General features: G+C 47.5%; 1 protein-coding gene, 1 long non-coding RNA gene and 1 other non-coding gene across 5 annotated transcripts in view; 1 reads left to right on the top strand and 2 right to left on the bottom strand.

The window, feature by feature from the left end:
- MATR3 (matrin 3) overlaps window positions 1–11,898 on the bottom strand; it is a 48,475-nt gene extending 36,577 nt beyond the window's left edge. Inside the window, exons 1-4 of one of the 3 annotated variants that reach the window (XM_070075045.1) lie at window positions 7,418–11,898; window positions 3,909–3,988; window positions 2,442–2,513; window positions 3–94 (exon numbers count right to left, since the gene is read on the bottom strand). The gene's annotated coding sequence lies outside the window, so the exon portion shown is untranslated. The remainder of the gene's footprint in view (window positions 1–2; window positions 95–2,441; window positions 2,514–3,908; window positions 3,989–7,417) is intronic. The other 2 variants (XM_070075046.1, XM_070075047.1) reach the window with 2 other exon arrangements.
- LOC127490852 (small nucleolar RNA SNORA74) lies at window positions 2,586–2,787 on the bottom strand. The gene has a single exon (XR_007919243.1). It is a non-coding gene; the product is annotated as a small nucleolar RNA SNORA74 (small nucleolar RNA).
- The window catches only part of LOC127490682 (uncharacterized), a 62,494-nt gene continuing 50,346 nt past the window's right edge, over window positions 7,538–19,685 (top strand). Inside the window, exon 1 of the long non-coding RNA XR_007918969.2 lies at window positions 7,538–7,590. This is a non-coding gene — a long non-coding RNA (uncharacterized lncRNA). The remainder of the gene's footprint in view (window positions 7,591–19,685) is intronic.

The raw sequence follows: 19,685 nt of genomic DNA, 5'->3' as shown, positions 1-19,685 counted from the left end.
ACCTGGATTTGGTTTGGAGAATGAAGCAATGAATGCGAGCCTGTTGTTTGTCTCTCAAAATAGATCTGCACATCGCTTTCACACCATTGTAAGACTGGGAAAAAAAAAATCGACAGTCTGTATTTCCAGTTTACCCCTAAACAGTCTCCTCTTGCCCCCCACCCCAGGACTGCAACTCTAAGCATGCAGCTCTGGTGTAGCCCAGATTCTGACACAGAGGCTGTATCTTGAGGAGCATCTCCACTCTCCTTCAACTCATGAAAAACAGAGGTCCTAGGCTTGGCTTACTTACTCCAGCAGCTGATTCCTAATCCACACCCTCTACTATAAGCTCTTGGGGAAAAAAAATCAGCTGTGTTAAGACTACAGCATTCAAAGGCTGGTGCCATGGCTCACTAAGCTAATCCTCCGCCTTGCGGCGCCGGCACACCGAGTTCTAGTCCCGGCTGCCCCTCTTCCAGGCCAGCTCTCTGCTGTGGCCTGGGAGTGCAGTGGAGGATGGCCCAGGTGCTTGGGCCCTGCACCCCATGGGAGACCAGGAGAAGTACCTGGCTCCTGCCATCGGATCAGCGCGGTGCGCCGGCCGTGGCAGCCATTGGAGGGTGAACCAATGGCAAAGGAAGACCTTTCTCTCTGTCTCTCTCACTAACTCTGCCTGTCAAATAAAAAAAATTAAAAAAAATTTCAAAACTTTATAAAAAAAAAGTGACCTCCTACAAGGTCCATTTTATAAACTATTTCCTAAGGGTAGCTAAGTCACCCTTATTAACAGATGGCATCCAAAGGACTTTTACTAGAGGACAAAGGAAGGCCAAAGGTGAAACAGGGACTCTTTTAAAATGATACTTCTGGCCACTAAGTTGACAAATGTATGACACATCAAGTTGGTTCGAAAGGACTCCTAAATAGCAGGTAGAAGAAAAATACTGCTAAGCAGAGATTTTGCAAGTTACAGTTAATTTGTTAATTCAGTGAAATTGTTTTTCAAGAGCATGCTGACAGGTCCATTAACTGTAGCTGTGCATACAGCTCTAATTAAGCAACAAGATTCACAGGATTCACTGTCACTCTTTTAAAGTTCTCAATTAGTTCTCTTGGCAGGTTGTTTTCCTTTGGGTGATTTCCTAGAAGTTTAACCACCTTTTTGTGTACCTTTGGGGTTTCCAGAATTTTTCCCTCAGGGTTTTGTTTTCCTAATTGAAAACTGAGACATTAAAAAAAACCCACACCCACCATCACTGACACTAATTTCTTTGAACCTCCAAAAAGTATTATCTATGACTACTTGTGCTGCAACCATGTGGCTGCACAAGTGTGACAGGAAGTTAGCTGACCTCTGCTGTGCAACAGCAATGTAGAATTTTACATTATTTTATGTAATTCCACTGGGATCTTCATGACAAAAGGACAATGTACAATGCACACAGGTGCCAGGGTTGACACTTAATTTTGGTTCCCTACTTATGTTAAAAATTTTTTTCCTGTTCATGTGTTATAGGCCTGGGACTTGAGACTTGTCTGGTGCAACCAGGAGAGGCACTTGTGTTTATAACTGCTACCTATGGCAGTTGGCAGCTTTGATACTTCTAGATCAGTAATCTTGACCATCTAATTCCAGTTTCCTCTGCAGCATGGGAAAAGAGTGATAGAGGACAAGGAATAAATTAAGTTACTTTGCAATGTTTTACTTCATCTGCTTAGACTCACCAGGAAATAAATTTGCTTATAAAAAAAGTCAACAGGGATAAGTATGTTACTAATTAACTTCACTTATCAAATAGGAAATCCCATTAAATTACTTTAATGTGCATGATTATGCCATTGAAGCCTCCTGGGATACTGAAAACAGACACACAAACACCAAATGAATTATCCCTCTTCAACTAGCAACACAGCAACCTCTGCTCAGACACACCTTCAGTGGTGAGGAAGCCAACCTGTATCCTCTGAAGAACTTAAGACTCCAGATTCAAAACCCCATGGGACTGTTGATGACACACCAAAATTCCCTCTATGCTCAGGGAACATTCCTATCTCAGTAGTGCTGAGGTTGTAAGCCAAGGCTCTACAGCAAACTGAAGGCTGCTGTTCTACCTATCACCTCAAGGCCTGAATTTCTAAAACACGGTTCGGCCAACCATATCCTACAGACCAGTTCCAGCCTGCTACTTGTATAATGGCCCCCAGTAAGAATGGCTTTGAAACTTGTAAATGGCTGAAGGAGTTTTACTAGAACACAGCTTTGCTCATTTCCTGGAGTATTATCTACGGCTACTTGTGTAGCAGCACTGCAAAGGTGCTGCAACCATGTGGCTGCACAAGTGTGACAGAAGTTAGCTGACCTCTGCTGTGCAACAGCAATGTAGAATTTTACATTATTTTATGTAATTCAACTGGGATCTTCATGACAAAAGGACAATGTACAAAAATACATTACTTACCTGGGTCTCACCAAGGACTGTCAGGCAGCTGAGGTGCCAACAGGGGCAGGGTTCTCACACAGGAGATGGCATCTAGGAATGGAGACGGTAAGGAGTGACAGGCTGCCCTGTCCCAAAGACAGGGTCCTGTTCTAACAGAAATAAATTGTTTGTACCCAGACTAGGACCAACCCCACAGGAGGAGTCATTCCACTCTCAGAGGCACAAAACACTGCCTAAGGGTTCTTGCCCACAACACACCAGAACAGTGCTCGGAGCCAAACCCAGTGTAGACAGTGTTTGCTCTCCCAACAGTGTAACACCATCACAGGCATCATACAAGCCTGGACAGCTGACAACCGCTGGGTTATTCCTGAAACAGCTTTCTCAGTTGTTTCAGACACACGGGCAGCCCAGGTAGAAGGCATCATTATCAGCTGGATGCTGACTGAAAAACATACACAGAAGCAATGACTGCTTAAGGGAGACGGCTGGCAGCAAGACAGGAATCCCATTCCCATGCTTTCAGGGCAAAGGGAGCCCCTAAATGTTTTGGCCAACATTGAGGTAATTCCCACCACATACCAGGCACTGTACTTGGAACCTAACAGTGAGCAAAGCAAGATACACCGTCCTTTCTCTTGGGGAATTTACCATCTCCCTAAAAATCCACCGGATGGAACTACAGAGCTAGCCAGCGCCGGTTCTGTCCCGGTTGCCCCTCTTCCAGTCCAGCTCTCTGCTGTGGCCCGGGAAGGCAGTGGAGGATGGCCCAGGTGCTTGGGCCCTGCACCCGCATGGGAGACCAGGAGGAAGCACCTAGCTCCCGGCCGCAGCGGCCACTTGGGAGGGTAAACCAACGGAAAAAGGAAGACCTTTCTCTATGTCTCTCACTATCTAACTCTGCCTGTCCAAAAAAAAAAAAAAAAAAAAAAGAGCCTGCATTTGTTGAGGCAAATAAATACGGATGAATATTCCTGATGGATACTGACCAGCCACCAGGCTGGGCAGATGTGCCGGCCTGCGGCACAATGAACTGGGTCTTCCTGAACAGAGAGTGGGAATGCGGGGACAAGGACGCAAAGAATGGAGCCAAGACAAGTCCTGATCAAGCTCGTTTATTGAATAAATCCAGTAGTATTTAAACATGACCAGTTGTTTACAAGAAGGAGCACAAAAGATTTACATATCAAAAAGGCTCTTAAGGTTACAAAGAGTTCCCAATAAGGTTCTTAATTATTGATTACAAGGGTACAATAAAACACTTAGGTGATAAATGCAGGTTACAGGTGTGACTGATTATCTATATTATCTCTTGTGAGAGGTTTAGGTTCTACCTGCCTCTTCCCGGAATCTCCCTAGCCCAATTGTCTGTGCCGGGAAGTCTCCATTCATATGTTTAAGTGTACACAAAGGGAGCGACTACCTGTGGCTGCCCACAGGCAGAGAAAGCAGTCCATGCAGGAATGAACAGGGAGGGACACTTACCTGTGAACTTCACATGCAGACTGTACCCTGGTCATTATTTCCTCTCTGCAGGTTGAAGCATGCACTACCTTCAAATCATCCTAGAAAGAGCAGCAAATGAACATCACTGATTTATTACATCGAACAGTGATAGTACTAAATAAAAAGCATCCTATACTCCCAAATTGCTACAAAGTAGTTTTCACCACAAAAACTGGAATGTATGATGTGATGTTAATCAACGTGAATTAATGAACCCAAGAAAACTGCAGATGATGGCCAAGTACCTAGGCACCTGCAACCCACATGGGAGACCTAGATGGGAGTTACTTGACTCTTGGCTTTGGCCTAGCCCTGGCTGTTGTGGACATTTAGGGAGTGAACCAACAGAAAGATTTTTGCCACTCTGCCTTTCAAATAATAAGCCTAAAAAAAAAAAAAAAAAAAAAAAAAAAAAAAAAAAAAAAAAAACAAGATGGAAAGCATAATAGGTTTTCCATGGATTTTCACTGTGTAGCACCGCTAGACTAAAACAGCAGCTCCTCAGGCCCTGAACTGCAGAGACAGAAAATGGCACTATGGTTTCTATACCTTCAGGAATTATTTATTTCCTACAATCTTGTTCCTGCCCATGAGTACCATAAAGCTAACCAACCCCTATGCCCTGTTGATATCGGTGTTGAGGCCCCAGATGTAAAACGAGTCATGGTACACATCTGAGGCAGTCACACAAAGCACTCAACATCTCGCTGACTTTTTTAAGGGAAAGCCAACTGATGGAACAAAAAAAGCTTTCAGAAATAACTTCCTTGCCCCCTAACATCCCCACTGGTTCCTCCTGTGAAAACCAGGACTCTTCACAAAAGTCAGCGCTACTGGATGGTCCCCACAGTGATGAGTGTTTGTCTAGAACTGAGAGGCATCTCTTCTCAGAAAATTAGCATTCGAAACACAACCACTACAAAGTGGACTCAGTACTTACTCCTCCGAAAGAGCAAGTAAGGAAGCAACAGACACACCATCAGCCCAAAGTAGGCAGGCAGGCCTGTTCCCAGAGGCCCCCAACCAATGAATATTTCTACATTTTACTATAAAGAATGCCTATAATTTGGCGCTGCCAGCACGCCGGATTCTGTCCCGGTTGCCCCTCTTCCAGGCCAGCTCTCTGCTGTGGCCAGGAAGTGCAATGGAGGATGGCCCCAAGTGCTTGGGCCCTGCACCCGCTTGGGAGACCAGGAGAAGCACCTGGCTCCTGGCTTTGGATCAGCGCGATATGCCGGCCGTAGCGGCCATTGGAGGGTGAACCAACGGCAAAAAGGAAGAATGCCCATAATTTGAAAGCAAATTCACATGAATATTCCCCTAGTAGAGCATCTTTATGTTAACTATAAAATTCCTCCTCAAGGGGGATTAAGACTAACTTTTTGAGGGTGGAAGTAGAAACCAAGTACTTTTGAGTTTAGTGAAATGAGTAAAAGCCTCCCAACTTCTTCCCTGTACCAGACCCCTTTTGCAAACTTCATAGACATTTTTGTTTCTGAGGTGTGTGATTCAAGTAACATCATACCAGCCAAACCTGCTGGACCAGAACCATTAAGGAAACTCTGAGTTCTTAGGTCTCTGCCTGCAAAAGTGAAGCTCCTGCAGATTTACTGTAAAAGAATAAGCAATTATGCTGGCACACTGGCATAGTTAACACAAAGTTGGCATGAACCAGGCCCAGAATGCCAGCCAGCTTTTGGCTGCTTTTCTCCCAGCAGTGTAACACTTGCCTAGGTACAAGTCAACCTAGGCAGCTGCCTACAGCTGGGGCCAAAGGGAGCTAGAGCCATTGCACGTCCCTGTGGCTTCCTGGACCTTAAGTCCACAGCCAGTCACTCTCTAATCAAAGCACTCCAGGTTAGCAGCCCCCTCAAAACCCCCTCATCCTGTGAGGCCTGAGCCACAGGAACAGCAGCAGGTGACAAAATAAACACCTCAGGCTTGATTAGCTTTGTTACTCACATACTGCCCTAAGTGACACTGGGATGGTAACCTAGCCTCTCTCTACTCCAGTGTTCTCATTCGCACAATGAAGATTTTTTTAGAAAAAGATTTGAAGGCTGGCGCCGCGGCTCACTAGGCTAATCCTCCGCCTAGAGGCGCCGGCACACCGGGTTCTAGTCCCGGTTGGGGCGCCGGATTCTGTCCCGGTTGCCCCTCTTCCAGGCCAGCTCTCTGCTGTGGCCAGGGAGTGCAGTGGAGGATGGCCCAGGTGCTTGGGCCCTGCACCCCATGGGAGACCAGGAAAAGCACCTGGCTCCTGGCTCCTGCCATCGGATCAGCGCGGTGCACCGGCCGCGGCGGCCATTGGAGGGTGTACCAACGGCAAAGGAAGACCTTTCTCTGTCTCTCTCTCTCACTGTCCACTCTGCCTGTCAAAAAAAAAAAAGATTTGAAAGGCAGAGTGAGAGAATTCCTTCATCTGCTGGTCCACTCCCCAGACGCTCCCAACAGCCAGGGCTAGGCCACGTGGAAGCCAGGAACTCCAGCAGTGTCTAGTACCCAGCAGGGACACACATCTGCTGCCTCCCAGAGGCATTAGCAGGAAGCTGGCCTGAAGCCTGGAGTTAGGGGAACTCGGACCAGACCCTGCAATGTGAGAGGTCTAAGTCCCATCTGGGGCTTAACCTGCTTCCCAACAAAGCCTGCCCCTGAAGATACTATCAATCGTAATTTATACACAGGGAGACTTACACGGAATGGAAGTGAAAGCCAAAGCATACTATCTGGGATAGAATGATCACTCAGTAAAACACTGAGAAGCAATAAAAAGGGTGCAGTAAAACCAGAAAGACTGGTTAAAACCAGATAGAGGAAGGCCTGGAATATGAGAAGGCCTGGAATTTGGTGTGCTCTTAAAGGACAACAGAAGCAGCATTGAAGGGGGGAAAAATCAGTCAGGGGTGTGAGGGGATCTGGATGTCGTTGCTGCCAGGAACCTCAACTACTGATTTAAAGCAATAGCCAATATGTTTCCAAGAATGTTAAAAAACTCCTGCAGCCTCGCCTTCACAAGCTACCTTATTTATATATGCTTAGGTTAAATGAGACCCTACTATTTTCCAGCCACCCTCGAATTTCACTCCTAATCGCATCCAAATAAGTTAGAGCAGCAGGAAATTGAAGGTCCGGTTCGGGTCTAAAAAGTAACGTAAAACATACTGCCGCTCTCAGAGGCGGGGTGAAGGGCTCACCCGGTTCTGCCTGGACACGTGCTCTTCACGACCTCGCCGAGTCCCTGCCCCGGCACCCGGAGAGCGAGCTCGTGGCGTCCGGCTCCAGGTACCTCCCCAGGGCAGGGACCCGCGGTAAAAAACGGGGCGCTCCGGGGTCACGACTTCCCGCCGTCTCTTCCACATGGCCCCCCAGACCCGAGGTCACGAACCCCAGTTTTGTCCCGGGCCCTGACAGAATCCACCCTCCCCGCCCTGCTTCTCGTCCCGGACGCTTGGGTCCCCAAGGCCTCCCCGCACGCGGGCCTTACTCACCCACACGTACCCGGAGCTCCGCGGGACGAGCCATCCTCGGCAGAGGCCGCAGGGGAAAGGGCAGCCGGCAGCCCAGAGAGCCCCGCCCCGGGGCGGTTGGTGGGCGGGGCTTAGGTGGGCGGAGCCCCGCCCAGGAAAGGCTGGGTTCGGAAAGGGCGAGCGAGCTGGGAGAGGTAAGCGTTCGCCATGTGGGGGCTAGACACCGGGAGAGAAAAGGCCCAGCTCCCAACAGTGGCTGCAGTTGCGCGTGCCTCTTGGCATTTCTTACCCGTAGACCGGGTGCTGGGGTTGGAGCCGTACGGGGCGAGCCTCTTGGGGCCTAGCGGGGCCAGGCCTCCTGCCTGCCCTTGCCAGAGCCCCTGGGCGCTGGACCCTCACAGGCCGCACCTTTCCCTGCAGGCGCGACCCAGGCTTTTGCACTTCACGCACAGAAGGCACTTTTCCTGGCTTTCTGCGGCAGCGTTGCCACGTGCCTCGCGGATCGCCCACCCACACAGGTTGCCTTGGTTGGGCCCTCGATCGCCCCAGAAGGTTTTCGAGTAGGTGAGGCAGTCAGTGTGGCACTGCCTCCCTGAATGAAGAACTCCCAGATGAAGAACTCCGGCATTCTCCTCAGGGGGCACCGTCAGCTCAAGAGGCCATGTCCTAGGTCTGGAGAGACCAAGTGCCAGGTTACCAGAATTAACATTTCTTCCCTTAGCTGAGACATATAATTCTGCCTCGCTAATTAGATCGTGGAACAGAGGCCCAGAGGGGCAAGGCCCCCCAGCAGCAATTTATAAATGCAGTTTGTAATTCCCTAAATCCTTCCCCAGAGTCTGCCGGCTCTTTTGATGTGTTGTACCTGGCACCATTTCCAGGCAAGCTCCGGGGAATCAACCGCTGCCCTTGCCATATGCCAACCTGTTGTATTATCTGTTTCCTCAAGTCTTTTATAATGGGGGAAAAACTACTTCCTGTGCACCCCGACCCTTGCAGACCGCCCCTGGGAAGCTCAGAATCCCCATATTGATTCCAGGGAGAGACCCTAGGCTGTAGGGCCAAAGAGTCACCGGAGGAGAATGGCAGGCACAAACCGTCCCTAGTTTTGATGGGGCTGGACACAGTCCCTGGTTGAGAAAAGGCTTACATAAACACAGTAATTTAGAGTCACATGACCGTGCTGGGCTGATAGGCAGGAGCTCTGCTTTGCAGTGAAACAGGACTGTGGCGGAAGACTGCTGCCGTAGTCAGTGCCCCATCTGGCTGTCACAGTGTGTACCTAAAGGAGGGTTATGAGAGCTATAAAACCGAGCAGATTGGGTGGGTAATTGTCCTGCAGAGCTCTGCTAAAGGAGAAAGTGCATTAGTATCTCATATATTTTGCTCTCTCTCTCTCTCTTTTTTTTCCAGACATACAAAGTGGAGAAGGCAGTTCTACCCTAAGGGTTCATGAGAAGGGAAGATGAGGGATGTGCATGTGAGCGTGCGTGCATGTGGGCCGTCAGAGAAGAGACAGGAAATAATTGCGCACTGGGAGATAGGAAAGCCTTGGAGAGAGAGAGACCAATAACCTGGTGATGACTGGATTCACAGATTAGTCCAGGTAGAAGGCAGGCACTGTGTGGAAGACAGGTCACCATCATGAGGAAGGCGGTGAGGTGAGCCATGGTCTCATGTCACGTTGAAAATGTGGTTGCTTTTTTTAGGTATAGGCTATTCAGTGTCCTGCACGTGGAGGAAGAACCTCCATTATTATTTCTTATTTCCTTAGTTAAAAAGAAATTAGCGACCAGCATTGTGGCGCAGCGGTTTAAGCTGCTGCTAGTAGTGCCAGCACTCCTTATGGACACTGGTTTGAATCCCAACTGCTCCACATCCAATCCAACTCTCTGCCAATGTGCCTGGGAAAACAGCAGAAGCGGGCTCAAGTCGTTGGGCCCCAGCACCCATGGGGAGACCCCAGTGAAGCTTCTGACTTCAGCCTGGCCCAGTGCCAGCCATTTGGGGAGTAAACCAGCAAATGGAAGATTTCTCTGTCCTCTCTAATACTCTGCCTTTCAAATATATAAATAAATGTTTAAAAATAAATAAATAAATCCTTTATGGCCAAATTTCTTGACCTCTAACCTTTTAAATGTTTTTTTTTTTTTTTTTTTTTTTTTTTTTTTTTTTGACAGGCAGAGTGGACAGTGAGAGAGAGAGACAGAGAGAAAGGTCTTCCTTTGCCGTTGGTTCACCCTCCAATGGCCGCCGTGGCCGGCGCACTGCGGCCGGTGCACCGCACTGATCCGAAGCCAGGAGCCAGGTGCTTCTCCTGGTCTCCCATGGGGTGCAGGGCCCAAGGACTTGGGCCATCCTCCACTGCACTCCCTGGCCACAGCAGAGAGCTGGCCTGGAAGAGGGGCAACCGGGACAGAATCCGGTGCCCCGACCGGGACTAGAACCCGGTGTGCTGGTGCCGCAAGGCGGAGGATTAGCCTAGTGAGCCGCGGCGCTGGCCTAACCTTTTAAATTTGAATTCATTTTGAGGATAGTTATTTGGCCCAGCTGTTAAGACCTGCCCAACACCCACATCCCATATCATAGTGCCTGGTTTGAGTCCCTGTTCATCCCCTTGCAATCCAGCTTCCTACTAATGCACACACTGGAAGGCAACAGATAATGATTCAAATACTTTGTCCCTGCCACCCACATGAGAGACTCAAACTGAATCCTGGACTCCTGGCTTTGGCCTTCCTCATCCCTGTCTATTACAGGCATTTGGGGAGTGAATCAGCTGATGGAAGGTCTCTGTCTGTGTCTCTCTGTCTTTCTGCTTTTCAAATAAAGGGAAAAGAAAGAAAAATTAAACTTTAAGAAGTTTAATTTGGTGGTTTGATTTGTATGGTTTCTGTTTATTTATTTATTTGGAAGGCAAAATTACAGATGGAGAGAGGGAGAGACAGAGAGAGAGATCTTCCATCCTGTGGTTCACTCCCCCAAATGGCCGCATTGGCTGGGGCTGAGCCTGGCTGAAGCCAGGAGTTTCATCTTGGTCTCCCACCTGGGTGCAGGGCCCAAGCACTTGGGCCATCTTCTGCCGCTTTCCCAGGTGCATTAGCAAGGGAGCTTGATTGGTTGTTGAGCAGCTGTGACTTGAACTGGTACCCATTAGGGTGGGGGCACTACAGGCAGCAGTTTAACCCACTGCACCACAGTGCCAGCCCCAATTTCTATGGTTTCTAATGTGTAATATCAACTATTTTTTCTACTTTTTTGTTTCTAATTCAAGCAAAGACAAAATTGATGGGAATTAGAACAAAAAAAAAAAAGGGACATTTCTGTGGGGAAAATGCAACCAGATGGAAGGCAAAGGATTATGGCAGGTCCATTAGCTCCGAGTTTGACGTCATAACTCAAAGTCTGTCCCCAGATATCAGTCCCAGGCTTCTTGCCTGCCTTTGACTTTATCCTCCATCTGTCTGTTCCCCCTGAAAATGCTCTTTTCTTCTTCCTGGGTAGGAGTCACCAGTAGCAAAATATTTAATCAATTGTTCAGTTAGCCAGTCAGTCAATCAACATTTCCTGAGCAACCGTCACGTGCCAGGCTGTTCAGGTGCTGCAGCTAAAGTGGGAGCAACAGCGACTCCTGTCTGCCTACAGCTGACATCTAGTGGGAAAGAATGACAAATACTTTAAGTATCCTTGGGCAGGGGGCAGGGGGCAGGGGGCAGGGGGCAGGGGGCAGGGAGCAGAAACCTAGCCTGCAGTCAGGCTATAATTCTAGGCCCATCTCAAAGACTTAGAGTATAGGAGGGACTCCTGCTCCACCCAGTGCTCCTCTTGGTCGATGTAATAGCTATCCCCCTTAGATGGGGCTTTGAAGTTGTCCTTATTTCTCAAGCATAGGTGGGTTGGCAAGGATATAGAGACACTGGAACCCTGCAGGGAATGTAAAATGGTGTACTTGCTTTGGAAAGCAGTGTGGCAGTCCCTCAAAGGATTAAACATTGAGCTCTTTTATGACCCAGCAGTTCCACTCCTAGCCCACACCCAAGAGAAGTGAAAACACATCCACACAGAAACTGTACATGAGTGTTCAGAGCAGCATGATTCAGAACAGCCAAAAGGCCAAAAAATAAAATAAAATAAAACAAAAAACCCAAACCAAAACAAAAAAAACCCAAATATCCTTTAATTTATGAAACAAAATGTGATATATCCATAGAATGGAATATTATTTGACTACAAAAAGGAATGAAGTGCTGACTCATGCTACAACATGAATGAAACTTAAAAATACTAAGTTAAAGCAGCCAGCCACAAAGGATCACATATTGCTTGATTCCATTTGAATGTGCAAAGGTTGGCACGTGGTTTGTTCCCCAAAGTTCCATGTTGTGTCTCCAGTGTGGTAGCAATGAGGTGGTAAAATCTTTAAGAGATGGAGCCTAGTTAAAGATGGTTAGGTTGGGGTTGGCACTGTGGTGCCAATATCCCATATGGGCACCAGTTCGAGTCCCAGCTCCTCTTCTTCTGATCCTGCTAATGGCCTGGGGAAGCAACAGTAGAAGATAGCCCAAGTGCCTGGACTCCTGCACCCACATGGGAGAACCAGAAGAAGCTCTTGGCTCCTGGCCTTGGATTGGCCTATCTCAGCCATTGTGGCCATTTGCAGAGTGAACCAGCGGATGGAAGACCTTTCTCTCTGTCTCTTCCTCTCTCTTTCTGTAACTTTGCCTCTCAAATAAATAAATAAATAATTTTTTAAATGAGATGGTTAGGTCATTGGTGCTACCCTCAGAAGGTATTAATGTAGGGGCAGGTGTTGTGGTGTAGTGAGCTAAGCCACCAATTCAGATGCCCACATCCTATTTTTTTTAAGATTTTTTTTAAAATTTATTTCAAAGGCAGAGTTACACAGAGAGACAGAGGTCTTCCATCCACTAGTTCATTCCCCAATTGGCCACAATGGCCAGAGCTGGGCCAGGAGCCAAGAGCTTCTTCTGGGTCTCCCACATGGGTGGAGGGGCCCAAGACTTAGGCCATCTTCTACTGCTTTCCCAGGCCATAGCAGAGAGCTGGATCGGAAGTAGAGCAGCCAGGTCTCAAACTGGCGCCCATATGGGATTCCCATGCTTCAGGCCAGGGCATTAACCTGCTGTGCTACAGCACCGGCCCTGCCCACATCCTATCTTAAAGTGCTTGTTTGAGTCTCAGCTCCTCCACTTCTAATACAACTACCTGCTAATGTGCCTGGAAATGCAGGAGGTAGTGGCCCAAGTACTGGGGTCCATGTCACCCACACGGAAGACTTGATGAAGTTCCAGGCTCCTGGCTTCAGCCTGACTCGCTCCTGGCTATTACAAACATTTGAGAGTGAACCTGCAGATGGGAGATCTTTGTCTTTGTCTCTCCCTCTTTCTGTCACTCTACCTTTCAAGTAAAAAGATAAATGAATCTCCCTTTTTTTTTTTTTTAAAGAAAAGAGACTAATATACTTTTTTCAGGTCTCCGGTTAGTTCCCTCAAGAGTGTTTTTTTTTTTAATAGAAAAATTTTATTTAATAAATATAAATTTCAAAAGCACAACTTTTGGATTATAGCCATTCTTCCCCCCATACCCACCCTCCCACCCACAAACCACCCCATCTTCTACTCCCTCTCCCATCCCATTCTTCATTAAGATTCTTTTTTAATTATCTTTTTATACAGAAGATCAACTCTATACTGAGTAAAGATTTCAACAGTTTGCACCCACACAGACACAAAGTATAAAGTACTGTTTGAAGACTAGTTTTACCCTTAATTTGCATAGTACAACACATTAAGAACAGAGGTCCTATATGGGGAGCAAGTGCACAGTGACTCCCGTTGTTGATTTAATAATTGACAAAGAGTGGTTGTTTTTTTTTTTAATTTATTTGACAGATAGAGTTAGTGAAAGAGAGACAGAGAGAAAGGTCTTCCTTCCGTTGGTTTACCCCCCAAAATGGATGCTACAGCCTGAGCTATGCCAATCCAAAGCCAGCAGCCAGGTGCTTCCTCCTGGTCTCCCATGCGGGTGCAGGGGCCCAAGCACTTGGGCCATCCTCCACTGCCCTCCCGGGCCACAGTAGAGAGCTGTACTGTGGAGCTGTACTGAGGAGCAACTGGGGCTAGAACCCGGTGCCCATATGGGATGCTGGCACCGCAGGCAGGTAGAGGATTAACCAAGTGAGCCATAGCACCGGCCCCTAAGAGTGGGTTTTATAAAAAGAATCCTGCCATGCATTTTCTCCTTCTTGCATGTGTATCCACCACAATGTCATCTGCCAGGGAATCCCCACAGCCCAGCAATATTGGAACCATATTCTTTTATTTTTATTATTGTTTTTCTTCATAACACCATGTTCTTGAATCACCAGAATTGTGACCTAAATAAACTTCTTTTCTTTGTAAAGCACTTAGCCTCAGGTTGTTGTCATAGCAACAGAAAATGGACTAAGACAATATGAAAATCCAGAGTAGGAAAATGTATAGAGACAGAAAGTAGAGAAAGTAGATCAGGGGTCGCTGAGGGCTGGATGGGTAGGGGTACAAGGCTAGTCAAAGAGTATGTAGTTATTTTTTATGATTTATTTTTAGATGTTATTTATTTACTTGAAAGAGAAAAAGAGATCTTTCACTCACTGATTCTTTCCTGAAAGCCTGCAACAGACAGAGCTCAGCCAGGATGAAGCCATGAGCCAGGAATTCAATCTGGGTCTCCCATATGGGTGGCAAGGACCCAAGTATTAGAGCTATCATCTGTTACCTTCCAGGGTGCACATTAGAAGGAAGCTGGAATCCCTGCACCCCATGGGAGACCAGGATAAGTACCTGGCTCCTGCCATCGGATCAGCGCGGTGCGCTGGTGGCCATTGGAGGGTGAACCAATGGCAAAGGAAGACCTTTCTGTCTCTCTCTCACTGTCTACTCTGTCAAAAAAAAAAAAAAAAAAAAAAAAAAAAAAAAAAGGAAGCTGGAATCAAAAGCAGTGCTGGGATAGATGTTCCAAGCAGTGTCAGCTGCTATGCCTAACTCCCACCCCTGGAGGTTGTTTTTTTTTTTTTTTTTTGAAGATTGATTTATTAGGGCTGGCCTTGTGGTGCAACAGGTAAAGCCACTGTCTGTGATACCAGTGGTGTCCTGTATGGGCGCTGGTTCGAGTCCTGGCTGCTCTACTTCTGATCCAGCTCCCTACTAATGGCCTGGGAAAAGCAGTGGAAGATGGCCCAGGTGTCTGGGCCCCTGCCACCCGTGTGGGAGACCCAGATGAGTCTCTTGGCTCCTAGCTTTGGCCTGGCCCAGCCTTAACCATTGCAGCCACCTGGGGAGTTAACCAATGGATAAAAGATCTCTCTCTCTCTGCAACTCTGACTTTTAAACAAATAAATAAATCTTTTTTAAAATTTTTTTTATTTTAAAAGTCATCGTGTGACAGAGAGAAGTCTTCCATCCACTGGTTCATTCACTAGATGGTCACAACGGCCAGGGCTGAACTAGGCCCAAGCCAGGAGCCAGGAGGTTCATTTGGGTCTCCCACATGGGAGGAAAGGACTTGGGCCATCTTTCTCTGTTTTTCCCAGGCCATGAGCAGGAAGCTGGGTTGGAAGTGGGGCAGCCAGGATAGGAACCAGAGCCCATGTGGGATGCCAGCATTGCAGGTGGCAGCTTAACTTGTCCCCTGGAGTTTCTTTTTGAGGTGATGAAAATGTTCTAAAATTCACTATGGTGATAGTTATGCACATCTGTGAAAATACTAAAAACCATTGAATCATAAATGGGTGAGTTATATGGAATGAAAATGTGAATTACCTTCAATAAAGCTGTTAAAGCAGCAACAATGGAAAGCATCCTTGGGAATCTGAAAAATCTGTACTTCTGCTCATAATTGCAGGCTGCATGGTCATAGCCGGTTTCAAGCACTAGAAAGGACTTATTCTGGGTCCTGTGCCTTTCAGAACCCTTTCATAGGTCCCTGAAACACTGTATGCCTGTGAGGGAGCAGCACAAGCCACTGGAAAGGGCCAGAGTACATCCATGCTTTCCCTTCCCAGATGCCTCCCTCGAGACTTGTACAGCGCACCTGCTAGGTAGGAGGCAGGTGAGACCTCAAAGAGCCAGAGTATCTTTATTCTCTCTAGATGTTTTCTATTTTATTTTTTTAAGGTTTAATCATTTGAAAGGCAGAAAGACAGAGAGGGAAGGAGATCTTTCATCTGTTGTTTCACACACACACACACACACACACACACACACACACACACACCCAGATGGATGCAACAGCCAGGGCTGGCCAAGCTGAAGCCAGGAGCCAGGAACTTGATCTGGATCTCACATGTGGGGGCAGAGACTCAAGCACTTGAGCCCTCATCTGTGGGGAGCAACTCGGACTAGACTGAGTTACTGGAATTAAGACTTATTCTATGCATCTGCTCTCCCACAATATGGCGCTGAGAAGGGAGAAACAGCTTCTACACAGCTGCCTCCAGTTCAACCAATAAACTGTAGGACCTGCTCCTGATTGGAGGAGAGCAGCATACTCGGCGTGTGGGCAGCCGAGTTGGGATTGGCGGAAGAGGACTATAAAGGAGGAGAGAGACAACATGCACCAGGAACATCTAAGGGGAACACCTGAGGAACACCTGTGCAGCCCCCGAGAGAGCCGGCCAGTGGTGTGCCGCTCCCCCGCGGAAGTGGCAGGGGGAACCGCCCTTCCACGGAGGTGGAAGGGACGGTAGCCAACCCGGGAAGAACCAGCAGCAAACCCGGGGAGGGCCGAGCAGACGAAAGAACAGCGCAGGGTCCTGTGTCGTTCCTCCACGAAGACGGGGAGCGACATCATCTTCTGTTTTCCAGCCATATTAACAGAGACCTGGATCAGAAGCAGAGCAGCCAGGACTTGAACCAGCCCACCAGTATGGGTGTCCCAAGCAGTGGCTTAACCTGCCTGCACCACAATGGTAGTCCCCTTCCAGATGTTCACAATTAAATTATTAATGTAAAGCCCACTAATATAAACAAACAAAGCTCTTTAGATAATAGGCAATTTGGAATAAAGAATAGTGGCAAGGCAGCCTGGGATTCTGAGCTCTCTATGCAGCATATAGGGAAGATCATGGTGACATCAGCTAAAGCAAGACCAATTCTCAGTCCTTGGAGTTGGGCAAGTTCCAGGATTTGGCTCCCTCCTCACATGCCTCCAATCACCCCCTCATTTTGTTGCTAGACTCAATTTGTTAGTCTATTTTCATGCCCCTCATTTTCCCACCAACCCCACCCCCACAATGGCCAATTTGGCCCTCCAATACTGAAACCATTTGCCGGAAATTCATTAAACTGAACACATGGGAAATTACAGAGGAGATTTCACTTGTCACTTAGGCTCAAATATAGAAAGTAATTTTAAAAGGACAGTGGTGAGAGGTTATTTTTATCTTGCTTGTTTGTGCTGAGTTTTCTTATCTTGCTGTCTTTCATTCTTCTCTCTTCTTCCTTGCTTCTTTAAACTAAATGCTGGCTTTTTAAGTCATCATCCCAGGTTCTCTTATTTTGCTTTTAAGAGTCTGTTTCTGACTTTGTCATTTGTTCATTTAATAAATACTGAGTATCCGCCAGCCCCGCGGCTCAATAGGCTAATCATCCGCCTGTGGCGCCAGCACCCCGGGTTCTAGTCCCAATCGGGGCGCCGGATTCTGTCCCGGTTGCCCCTTTTCCAAGCCAGCTCTCTGCTGTGGCCCAGGAGTGCAGTGGAGGATGGCCCAAGTGCTTGAGCCCTGCGCCCACATGGGAGACCAGGAGACACACCTGGCTTCTGGCTTCGGATCAGTGCAGTGCGCCGGCTGCTGTGCGCCGGCCGCGACAGCCATTGGAGGGTGAACCAACAGCAAAGGAAGACCTTTCTCTCTCTCCCTCTCTCTCACTGTCCACTCTGCCTGTCAATAAATAAATAATTAAATAAATACTGAGTATCTACCATTCAGGAGGCCCTGGGCCAGGTACTAGGAAGGATACAGTGATGAGTAAGACATAGTCCTCACTGTAATGGGGACTACATTCTGATAGGGGAGGTGGACAATAGGCAGAGTGAGTTCAGGGTTGGTCATGGGAAAGCCGTGAGGGAGTTACTTGTACTCTTCTTCCCCCATCCCTCTCTCTCTCCCTTCCTCCCTCTCTCCCTCCCTCCTTTCCTTCCTTTTTTCCTTCCTTCCTAGTTTAAAGATTAATCATTTTTTTGAAAGGTAGAGTTATAGAAATGGAGTGAGAAACAGAAATTCCATCTGCTGGTTCACTCCCCAAATGGCCATAACTGCTAGGGCTGGGACAGACTGAAGCCAGGAGCATCTTCCAGGTTTCCCACATGGGTGCAGGGATACACTTGACTCATTTTCTGCTGCTTTCCCAAGTGCATTAGCAGAGAGCTGCATCAGAAGTGGAGCAGCCAGGACTTGAACCAGTGCCCATATTGGATGCGGGTGTTGCAGGTGGTAGCTTAACTAGCTATGCTACAGTGCTGGCCGCATTCGTACTAAACTTGTTGTCCAGTAAATAGGCATGTGAAAATAGCCAGAACCCTGGCATGTTCATTAGAGAATAAGCCAAATATCGCATAAGGAAACCAAAGACATGGGTTTCTGTGTCATGCATACAAAGCCTCTGGGTAGAGAGAACATGGATTTTGGAGTCAGATGGGGATCTGATTGTAACTCCACCACTTACATATTAGTTGTTCACTTTTAGATAAAAGAGCTCTAGACTTCACTTCTCTCAGTTATGAAAATGGGGATTGTAATCTCTACATTTGAGGGTTATTATATGGATTAAATGAGATATCATATGTAAGGAACCAGGGAGGTATCCAGTGTATCACTTATTAATTCCCTATCCTAACTTTGAATCCTACAGTTAAAAATAAACACAGAGGGGTGGGCATTGTGGTACAGCTGCCAACCTACTGCTTACGACGTGTGTGTCTCATATCTGAGTTCTGTTTTGAATCCCAACTGTTCCACTTCTGATCCAGCTTCCTGCTAATGCATCCTGGGAGGCAGCAGATGATGGCTCAAGTGCTTGGATCCCTGCCACCCCTGTGGGAGACCCTGATAGTATTCTTGGCTCCCAGCTTCAGCCCTGGCTGTTGCAGGCATTTGGGGAGTGAACCAATAAATGAGAGGTCAGCGCCTCTCCCTCTCCCTCTTTCTCTGTCACTCTTCTTTTCAAATGAATAGATACATAAATAAATCTTTTAAAAATAAACAAAAACATGGAGCAGGCTTTTGGTTTAGTGGTTGAGATGCCAGTTAAGACATCACTATCCCCTGTCTAAGTGCCTGAGTTCAATACTTGGCTCCAGGTCCTGACTCCAGCTTCCTGCTAGTGCAGACCCTGTGAGGTGGTGGTAGTGGTTTACATGGTGGGGTCTGTGCCACCCCATGGGAGGCCTGGATTGAGTTCTAGGCTCCTGGCTTCAGCCTTGGTCATTGCAGACATTTGGGTAGTGAGCCAACAGATGGGAGCTCTTTGTCTTTTTGTCTCTCAAATTAATAAAAATAAAAACAGGAATACGTTTAGCCTAATGTCTAAGACCCTGGTTAAGATGCCCAGGTTCCACATGGGTGTGCCTGGGTTTGATGCCGGGCGCCAGCTTCTGACTCCAGCTTCCTGCTAATACAGACCATAGAAGGCAGCAGTGATGGCTCAACATGCCACACATGTGGGAGACTTGAATTGAGTTTTTGCCTCCAAGCAGACATCTAGGGAATGAACCAGTGGGTGGAATGGTCTCTCTCTCTCTCTCTCTCTCTCTCTGTTTCTTTCAAGTAAATAAAAGATTTTAAAACCTTCAATGAATACACAGAAACAAACCTAGTCTCCCAACTGATTGAAAATAAGATTTCTCTGGGGTCGGCATTGTGGTGCAGTGTTGGGCTGCCGCCTGGGACCCCAGCATCCCATATGAGTGCCACAGGTCCAAGTCTTAGCTGCTGCACTTCCAGTCCAGCTCCCCAGTAATGGTTCTGGGAAGGCAGCATGTGCTTTGGCCCATGCCCCAGACTTGGGAAACCTGGATTGAGTTCCATGCTTTGGCTGGGGCATTTGGGGAGAGGGAGAGAACCAGCAAATGGAAGATCTCTCTGTCTCCCTCTCTCTTTAACTCTGCCTTTCAAATAAATAAAACAAATTTTTTAAAAAAAAAGAAAATATGGTTTTTCAAATGATGCTCACCATTCATACATAAGCCCAAAGAGATGGACAGTTACCATATTGGTTGCATGCATTATGCC

This window comes from Oryctolagus cuniculus, chromosome 6 (assembly GCF_964237555.1).
Source record: "Oryctolagus cuniculus chromosome 6, mOryCun1.1, whole genome shotgun sequence".
NCBI lineage: Eukaryota > Metazoa > Chordata > Mammalia > Lagomorpha > Leporidae > Oryctolagus > Oryctolagus cuniculus.
Note: the sequence above shows the minus strand (reverse complement) of the source record. Positions and strands in the feature narration are given on the sequence as shown.